Here is a 9741-nt window from a genome sequence, read left to right on the forward strand (position 1 = left end):
ATCAAAAGCTTTCTGAAAGTCCAGGAACACTACATCTACTGGATCTCCCTCGTCCATCTACAGAGTTCCTTCCTCAAACAAATTCAAAAGATTAATCAAGCATGATTTCCCCTTCATAAATCCATGCTGGCGCTGACTTATCCTGTTATTACTATCCAGATGTTTCGTAATTTCATCCTTTAGAATAGACTCCAGCATCTTTCCCACCACTAAGGTCAGACTAACTGTTCTATAATGTCCTGCTTTCTCTCTCCCACTTTTCTTAAAAAGTGTTACAACATTAACCACCCTCCAATCCGCAGGAACTGATCCAGCTTTCTCACCCGTTTACTTTCCTTCTGCATACCTCACATTATTCTCTCTAACACATTAGTCTTCTGTCTCTGTATCCCTCGTTACGGTTTGCACATCAATTTCTCTATTATACCTGCATTTACATTATTTTGTCTCCTCCACCTCTCATGTTAATCTTGCAATCTCCATTACGCTTCTCTGTTGCTTCCTCATCACTCCCTCGACCTTTATTTCATGCTCTCTCTCTGTCCGTTTAGCCTCCTTCTGCATGCCTTAACTTTTATCTTGCTGCACTTCGTGCCACAGTGTCAATCTACAAACTCAGCAGGATGGTAAAGGCTGTGCTCAATCTGTGAAGGGCCGTTCACATCAATTCCTGATGGATGAACCCACCTGTGGCAACTTACTTAATATTAAACCTCCCACTATCAGTGTTGACCTTCCCAAAATCACGTGTTGCGAGGAGCAATGGCAGAGCTTATATTATCGCCCAACAAGTTCTGCAGAGTCACAGTGAGATCAATGAAACAAAAGTATTTCATGCCTCTCTCTGTCCGTTTAGCCTTCTTCTGCATGTCTTAACTTTTATCTTGCTGCACTTCGTGCCACAGTGTCAATCTACAAACTCAGCAGGATCTAACTCAGTGGCAGGCCTGTCTGGAAATGGTAAAGGCTGTGCTCAATCTGTGAAGGGCCGTTCACATCAATTCCTGATGGATGAACCCACCTGTGGCAACTTACTTAATATTAAATCTCCCACTATCAGTGTAGACCTTCCCAAAATCACGTGTTGCGAGGAGCAACGGCAGAGCTTATATTATCGCCCAACAAGTTCTGCAGAGTCACAGTGAGATCAATGAAACAAAAGAGCCATGTTCAGCGGGCTTGGAGATCTCTGTAGTTAATAATCACTCAAGTTCTGAGTTCTTGACTTGTTAAAGTGACAGTCCACAGTGAGCAGACAATGTTGCATCACCATCGAAAGTATACCACGGTGGGGTGAGATCAAATACAATGATAAGAAATGTTCAGCTCCCACCCACCAACCAACCTCCGCACATGCACGCACAACCCAACCACCACCTCCACCCCACCCTCCGGCTAGCCAGCCGTTCCGGATTGACGTCCCACCTGTGGCTTTTGAATTCCATTAGCAGTGTCAGGAATTAACACATGGCTGAGTGAAATACATACATCTGTCTGCATCAGTGGTGCTATGATAAAGATTGGCAGGAGCGTTTCCAGACGTAACCATCACCAACAACCTGTCCAGAGCTTCCCCATCGATGTTATAGTGAAGAATGCACAAGAATGTCTCTACGTTCTCAGAGGGCTATGTAAGTTCCTTATGTACAACAAAAAGCTTCGTTTTTGTTTCTCGGTGCACTATGCAATGTATCCTGTCTGTGTGTATCTCAACTTGGTACGGTAACTGCTGTGCCCAATACTGCAAGAAATACCATAGAGTCATGAACATGCCCAGTTTATCAACACATTAGTCGACAATCCATTGACTCGCTCTATGCTTCCCGCTTCTTCGGCAAAGCAGCCGACAGAATCAATGATCCCACACCTCACCATGATTATAATATTTTTCATCCTTTTCTGACGGGCAGAAGATTTAAATGTTTTAATTCACATATCAACAGATTCAAGAACAACGTTTCCCACTCTGATCACAGCCTTTGAAACAAACCTGCAAAATTCTATTGTTTCTTTTCTATTTGTTGCGTGCCTGAAGCTGGAACAATGTAGTCTGCACTCTGTTATTTTACGATAATGTACTTTTATGGTAATACTTGCCGAGATAGCAAATCTTTTTCATTTTATATCAGTACATGTGACAATACTGCTTAATCTACCGTTAATACGTGCCCAGTGTGTATCAAGATACTCTGAATTTCTAAATGATTTACTGATACCTCTTTATAATAGATTCCAGCAAGTTACCAATGGCAGACGTTAAGCTAAATTTAGTTGTGTTATACTTGTCTCAAAATCTTTTTTGATAAGGTTGCTTGCAGTTATCCAATTTTAAGGACGAACTGATGATAACGCCCATGAGACCATACGACAGAGGAGCACAAATTCAGGTCATTCAATCCTGGCTGGTACATTTCTCAAAAAATAAATCCCTCGCCATCTCATGGTAATCTTAGGTTCCCTTCATAATGAGGAGCCTATCCCTCTTAGTCCAAAATGAATGTAATTACTTCGGCTACATAACCTTCTGTTGCAATGAATTCCATCGATTGGCCACTCTCTTGCTGAAGATTGCTTTTACTTATCTCTGTTCTTAAAGTTCGAAATGAGGCTCGAGGGGCTGAATTGCCTGAATCTGTTGCATTCTAGCAAGAGTATATAGTTTAAACACAGGAAAGCATGTTCGCGATGACCAGAGGAGTTCAAGACCAAGGGGGTCTCAGTCTAAGGCATTCAGGACAGGCCATTTAGGACGGAGGTAGGGGAACAGCGGAGACTGTGGAATTATCTGCCACTTGAAGCAGTCAAGGCGAAAAATTTGAATATTGTTTTTTTCGAAGTAATTATATATGGCTTCTGGAATGAAATGGATCTAAGGGTGTGGTGAGAAAACAGTAACAAGGGATAGTGTTGAATGATCACCAAAGGTCACATTGAATGTTATAGCAGGCTCGAATTCTTGAATGATCTATCCCTGCTCATAGTTTCTGTTTTTCACTATGAAACACATGGTGCTGTGATTCATTCCAGAATAGATTCATAACTTCGTTTGAAGTCGACATAATGACAACCAGCAGTTAATCTGTTCCATGAAGGAGGTAAATATTTTACATCATGAAAGCATGAAGCAATCTGTTGGCAACTCAGGTGAAACTTTCAGAAATTTACAAATAAAAACTTTCACGGTATGTGGGCATCGCTGACTTCGTGCATCGTTTTATGTTTGCTATGGAATAAAGAAAAACATTCTGCTGCGTCTCGTTTGTATATCAGTAATGAGGGGGTTCACACTTGCACGATTGTCAACAAGACACGTAGGAGCGAGAATAAAAATAAAGAGATACAATTCTGAGGCTTTATAAGGCTCTGGTCTGACCAGACCACATTTTGATCATTGTGAGCAAGTTTGGGCCTATATCGCAGGAAGGATGTGCTGATCCGCGAGCGTGACGTGGGTCTCTAACATCTCGAGGGATGAAGGGTGACCAAATTGAAACTTACAGAATACTGAATGGCCTCGATGGAGTGGATGAGGCGAGATGTTCCATTTCGCAGGAGAGACCAGGATCAGAGAGCACAGGCTTAGGTAAAGATTGCGATGGTTGACGGAGTTCCAGCCCAACTGCTTGTTCTGTGATGCTGGGGCGTTCGTGGGTCAATGAAATGCGGGGTGTTTCATTTAAAAGACTACGTATCAATGAATAATGGACACACACAAACCCGTGCCAGGAGACGAGTCCTGCTGCCATTGCCCGGAATTTCCCCTGTGCCATGAAGAAACTAGAAGAGCTCCAATGGTAATCGTTGCTGTTTGCAAAGGTAGCATTTTGAGAGGGTTAAAGAGCGATCTATAAATTGCAGCAGAGACCTTTTGGCACATTGTTCTTCCAAAACAAAATACGAACTCCAGCAGACCCCCTTTCCAACTTGACCGAGAGCCATTAATTGTCAGACGTTTCAAGTGACTTATCCAAGTACACTTTCCAGTAGTGAATCTTCCCTTCTCAATTAACAACTCAGGCAGGGCATTTCAGACTCACCACCAGCCGGTGGGTGAAAACATTTTTTTGGACTCCCCTCTGAACCCCTGCCTTTCACTTTAAAATGGTGGTTTCTTGCTATTCAGCGTTCGGATAAGGAGCCCAGCTGTTTTCTCGTCTTGTCCATGCCGCTCATGTATCTCGCTCTTATCCTCCCTCGACCTTCTCTGCTTCTCATAAAACAAGCCGAGCTTCTCCAGCACTCTGCATTGCAGAACCTGATCAAGCTGGAAAATGTTCACTCCTGAGCCCTCTCTCTGGTGAAATCATACCCTGCTAGTATTAAATTGAAAAGAACAAGTCTAAATCCCAAGATGGCACTTGAATCCAGAGTGGCTAGACTGGGGTGAGGGGAGTGTTGGAGGTAGGCTATTAACACTTCTTTTCAGGGTACTTGAGTTCAACGTACTGAGCCTAACCATTGCACAGTGTTGCACATTCGCCTGTTCTCTCTTTGAGAACTGTCACTTTAACAAGTCGAGAACTCGCAGAGAAGTCCGGATGGTGCTGCTCCTTGCCGAGAATTTCAGTGATTATTCACTACAGAGTCTCCGGGCCGCTGAATGTCACTCCTGTTTTTCATCGATCTCACTGGGATATCGCGGAAGTTTGTAGGTCCGAATGAAAGCTGTGCTCTTGCTCCTTGCAACGTGGCATTTTGAGGAGGCGAACACTGATAGGCTGAAAGGTAAGTAAATAGCCACAGGTAGATGCATCCATCAGTAACTGATGTGAAGGATTCTGGACAAAGTGAAGACAGCATTCATCATTTCCAGCCAGGCCTGCTGCTGATTTCGAGCCTGCTGGAATTGGAGATTCACACGGCATCGGAAAATGAACTACAGAGAAAAGTTAAGACATCCAGAAGAAGGGGTAAAAGGCAGAGTGAGAGTGCGAAATAAAGGCAGAGTGAGTAATGAGGGAGTAAGATAGTAGGGTAATGGAGAATGAGAAATGAAGAGGAGAGATGGGAAGCGACAAGAAATGCAATAAATAAAAGTATTTCCAAAAAAATGGAGATGGAGACAGGAATGAAGGACAAAGAGACAGAGGGTAAAGGTGTTAGAGAGAGAGAGTAATGAGGAATGCAGAATGAAGATAACGGGATTAGAAAATAGAGAAGGGAGATTAATGAAGAGCTGAGAGAATAAAGAGATAGGCATTGCAGTATAATGCACAACAGAGAGAGAATTGTGCTTGACAAAGATAGTAAAGAGGTACGGAGAAAGAAGGCGAAGAGGTTTGAGAGATTAAAACAACAGAATAAGAGAAAGGGAGACCTACATGGAAAAATAATTGAAAAAGTTGATATTGAGTAATGATTGTGAGAGTGTTTGAATAAAAACATCAGAGAAAGAATAAAACAGGTATTGAATGATGATGGCGAGGGAACAAAAATAGCTGCGGTCGGGATAGTAATTGAGACTGAGATAGATGGGGGGAGAGAGATAAGAATTAAATGTGAACATCACAGATCGAGAGAGACGACCTTATGTGCTCTGTTTGTTGATTGTATATTCTCTTCCATCGTCAGGGTCCTTGCTTCTTACAGTAATGTCTGAATGCTTGTATAAAGTTAGCAGTTTCACAGTCATTTCTCGTGATTGGAGCAAGACAGAGTCGGGGAGGGCAGAAGGACCTCCAACCTGCAGGTCCGTCTGAAGCCACAGCACCATTGTATTCACTCACCCTTCATTAATTTTCATTCGCAGGATATTGGTCTGCAATATTGACCGTTCTGCCATTTTTTGCCGATCCCCAGTTGTACCCTTTGAGGAGAGTGGGGCTGAACTCCTTCTCAGACTGCCTCAGTCCGTGTACCGCAGACAGACCAGCAATAAAATGGCAGGGAGGCAGCCAAGGCATTTTGTCCGAGTGACAGCGAATGAACAATCGATATATTTCACGCACACTTCATCCGATTCATTCATGGGATTTGGAAGGTGTTGTCAGACAGCAGTTATTGCTCTCCCTCGTTGGCCCCGTGCGAAAGTGGCATTGAGCGGCTTTCTTGAAATAATGCAGTCAATGTGCTCAGGGTAGACCAGTAATTCCATCAGGGAAGAACTTCCACAATTTTGTTTGAGCGGCACTGAATAAATGGTGATATATTTCAAGACAATATGGTGAGTGGCTTGGAGGGGAAAGTGCAGGGGTTAGTGCTAAAATCCATCTGCTGCTCTTGTGCTACTCGATGGAAGGGGTTTCGAAGGTACTAACTAAGGACTTTTGGTAAATGTTTACAGTGCGTCTTGTAGATGGTACACACTGCTCCTAAGCCTTCGTGGTCGAGAGAGTGAATGTGTGTAGATCTTTTGCGAATCAAGTGGGCTTTATTGTCATGGATCCAGTCGATATTTTTAGTGTAATTGCAGCTGCAAAAATCCAGACAGGTGGGTTTGACACTATTCACTTGTGCCTTGTCGATGATGAACCAGTTTTTTTGGGGAGTGGAGGTGGAGATGAGGAGCTGGAGGGTAAGGAGCTGAGAAAGGCGCAGCAGAATTCCTAGACTCTGAATCTCTCTTTAGCCAGTATATTGTGATAGCTGCTCCAACTTAGTTTCTGGATCAATTTGAAGCAGCTGAATGTAAATAGTTGACGGCTCGGGGGCGGGGGGAGGGGGTGTGCAGGGTGTACAATAATGATGCTTCGATTCAACATCAAGCGGCAACGTTTAGATTAGCTCGTATTGTTAACTTTTTGGACGTTGAAGGTTGGCAGGGAGTAATTCAGTTATGGTAACACCATTGAAGTTCAAGACAATTACTGACGGGGTGAGAAGGAAGCCTACTCGGAAGATTATGAGTGGGCATAAGTGGTGAAGGCATGAAAGGATAACCTGAAAGGTAATTGGATTGATGAAAACCTCTGTATGAGTGAGTGAGGGTGGGGGAGTTGAGCTGATGGACAGTGTCAGCAGTGCGTCAGCATCACCTCCTACTTTTGTTACCAAGAAAAGACAATGAAGCTACATGTTTCCACTTTATTCCGAATCTGCAAAGCATTTGTGCACGACCTGTGTGTGTGTGTGTGTGTGTGTGTGTGTGTGTGTGTGTGTGATTCCTCAGGTGCTATTTGTTATTGTTAATGTTGATATATATGCCTATCTGTCCCTATGTGCATGTGTTGTGTAAGTTTGCATTTGTGGCTGTTTCTGTGAGCCTTTTCCACTTTATCTCGAATCTGCAAAGCATTTGTGCACGATCTGTGTGTGTGTGTGTGTGTGTGTGTGATTCCTTAGGTGCTATTTGTTATTGTTAATGTTGATATATATGCCGATCTGTCCCTATGTGCATGTGTTGTGTAAGTTTGCGTATGTGGCTGTTTCTGTGAGCCTTCCATTTCATGTGCGTGTCTGGGGCATGTGGTGTGTTGTGTGTGTGTGTGTGCGTGTTTCAGCCTCTGTGTTAATCTTTCGGTGTGCATTTATGATTCCATGCATGTGTCTTTGTCTGTGTTTTTGTGTTCCTCTATGTCAGTGATTCTGTCTCTGTGTATTGGTGCATTCCTGTGTATATCGATGATTTTGTTTTATTGTTCACCTCCATTCAATGGGTTTTCTGTAATCGAGTCATAGAGTACTAAAGCATGGAGATATGCCCTTTGATCCAAACTGATCCATGCCGAACAAAATGTCCATCCATGCTAATCCCATTTCCTTTAAACCTGGCCCATATACTCATAATCCTTTTCAATCCATGTATTGATCCAAATCACTTTTAAATGTTGTTAATGTACCAGCCTTAACCACGTCCACTGGCAGATCATTCCATATGCAACCAATTCTATGTGTAAGAATGGTTTACCTCCGTTTCCATTTTATTATTTCCCTTCCAACATCAAATTTGAGACTTAGTTTCTTTGATTCTCATACCCTGAGAAAAGGACTGTTTGCATTCACGCTATTCATGCCTCACTTGACCTATTAGATACCCACTCAGTCTCCAAATCGCGAATGAGAAAAGCCCATCTCTTTCAACCTCTCCCTGTAACACAGACCATTGAGACCTGACAGCATCCTTGTAAAATTCTGATGCAGTCTTTCCAGATTAATACCCTCCTTCCTGCAGCAAGGAAACCAAATCCGAAGACAATACTCCAAGTGCGTCTTCACCAATGTTCTGTACAACATAACTTCCCAACTTCAATAATCAATGGCCTGACTGATGAAGGTGAGTATTCCAAAAGCCCCCTGCACTGCCCTGGCTACCTGTGACTCCACTTTCAGAGAACTGTGCACCTGAAATCCAAAGTCCTCTGTGACAATCCGCTCCTTAAGGCCCGACCATTCACCATGAAACACAGTCCTTGATTTGACTTTACAAAATGCACGATCACACACTTAAATATCACTTGCCATTTTTCGGGCACTTCCCAAGATATCAACGTCCTGCTTCCATTTCTGACATTCTTCCTTACCTTGAACCATACATCTTTTTATTTTAGTGCCGTAGAACTTTGAACATGAAACAGGACAGGCCTTCCGGCCGTCAATGTTATGCTGACCTGTGAAACCCATCTGAAGCCCAATCAAACTCCACCATTCCAGTTTCGTCCACATGAAAACGCAATGACAATTTAAATGCCCTTAAACTTGGCGAGTCCACTACTGTTGCAGGCAGTGCATTCCACGCCCCTACTACTATCGGAGCAAAGAAACTAACTCGGACATCTGTTCTATATCTGTCAACCTTCAATTTAAAGCGATGACCCCTCGTGCTAGCCAACACCGTCTGAGAAACAAAAAAAAAACACTCGCTGTCCACCCCATCCAACCCTCTGATCATCTTGTAAGTCTCTACCAAGTCCCCCTCAATTCTTCTCATCAATGAAAACAGCTTTCGGTCCCTCAGATTTTCCTCGTAAGAACTTCCCTCCATACCAGGCAGCATCCTCGGAAATCTCCTCTGAAACCGTTCCCAAGCTTCTACATCTTTCCAATAATGCAGTGACCAGAACTATACATAATAATCCAAGTGCAGCTGCAAAAGGGTTTTGTACCGCTGCAACACGACCTGGTTCTGAAACTCAATCCCTCTACTAATAAAAGCTAACAATCGATATGCGTTCTAAACAACTGCATCAACGTGTGTGTCGACTTTCTCGGATCTATGTACATTTGTTATTTTTCTCAAGAGAGTTGGAATGTAACAGGAGAGATGTGCTACTGAAACTTTATAAAGCTCTGGTTAGGACGCATTTAGAATACTATGTCGAGTTTTGGGCCCCACACCTCAATAAGGGCGTACTTGAACTTGAGAATTTCCAGTGGGGTTTCACACGGATGATCCCTGGAATGTTAGGCCTCACATATGATGAACGGCTGAGGATCTTGAGATCGTATTCATCAGAGTTTAGAAGGATGAGGGGAGATCTAATAGAAACGAATTCCCAGCGTTCACACTTTCTAAGCCTTGCAACATCACGAACGTTGACACCTGGGAGGCAACAAACCAATCGTGTGTTCCTCTCATTCCCACACAACCTCCTATCTCTTTTCCTGACTATTGACTCACCAATGACGAAAGCTCTGCTCCTCTTCCCCTTCCCCACTGAGCAGCAGGGATAGACACTGCACCAGCGACCTCTTCCCCATTACTTCCCTGGTTAGTCTTTCCCCCAACAGTTTCTAAAATGGTATACTTGTTGCGGAGAATCACCACAGAAGATCCCTGCACTGCCTAATCGTCACTGCCTTACT

The sequence above is a fragment of the Chiloscyllium plagiosum genome, chromosome 49 (assembly GCF_004010195.1).
Source record: "Chiloscyllium plagiosum isolate BGI_BamShark_2017 chromosome 49, ASM401019v2, whole genome shotgun sequence".
In the NCBI taxonomy this organism is placed as follows: Eukaryota; Metazoa; Chordata; class Chondrichthyes; order Orectolobiformes; family Hemiscylliidae; genus Chiloscyllium; species Chiloscyllium plagiosum.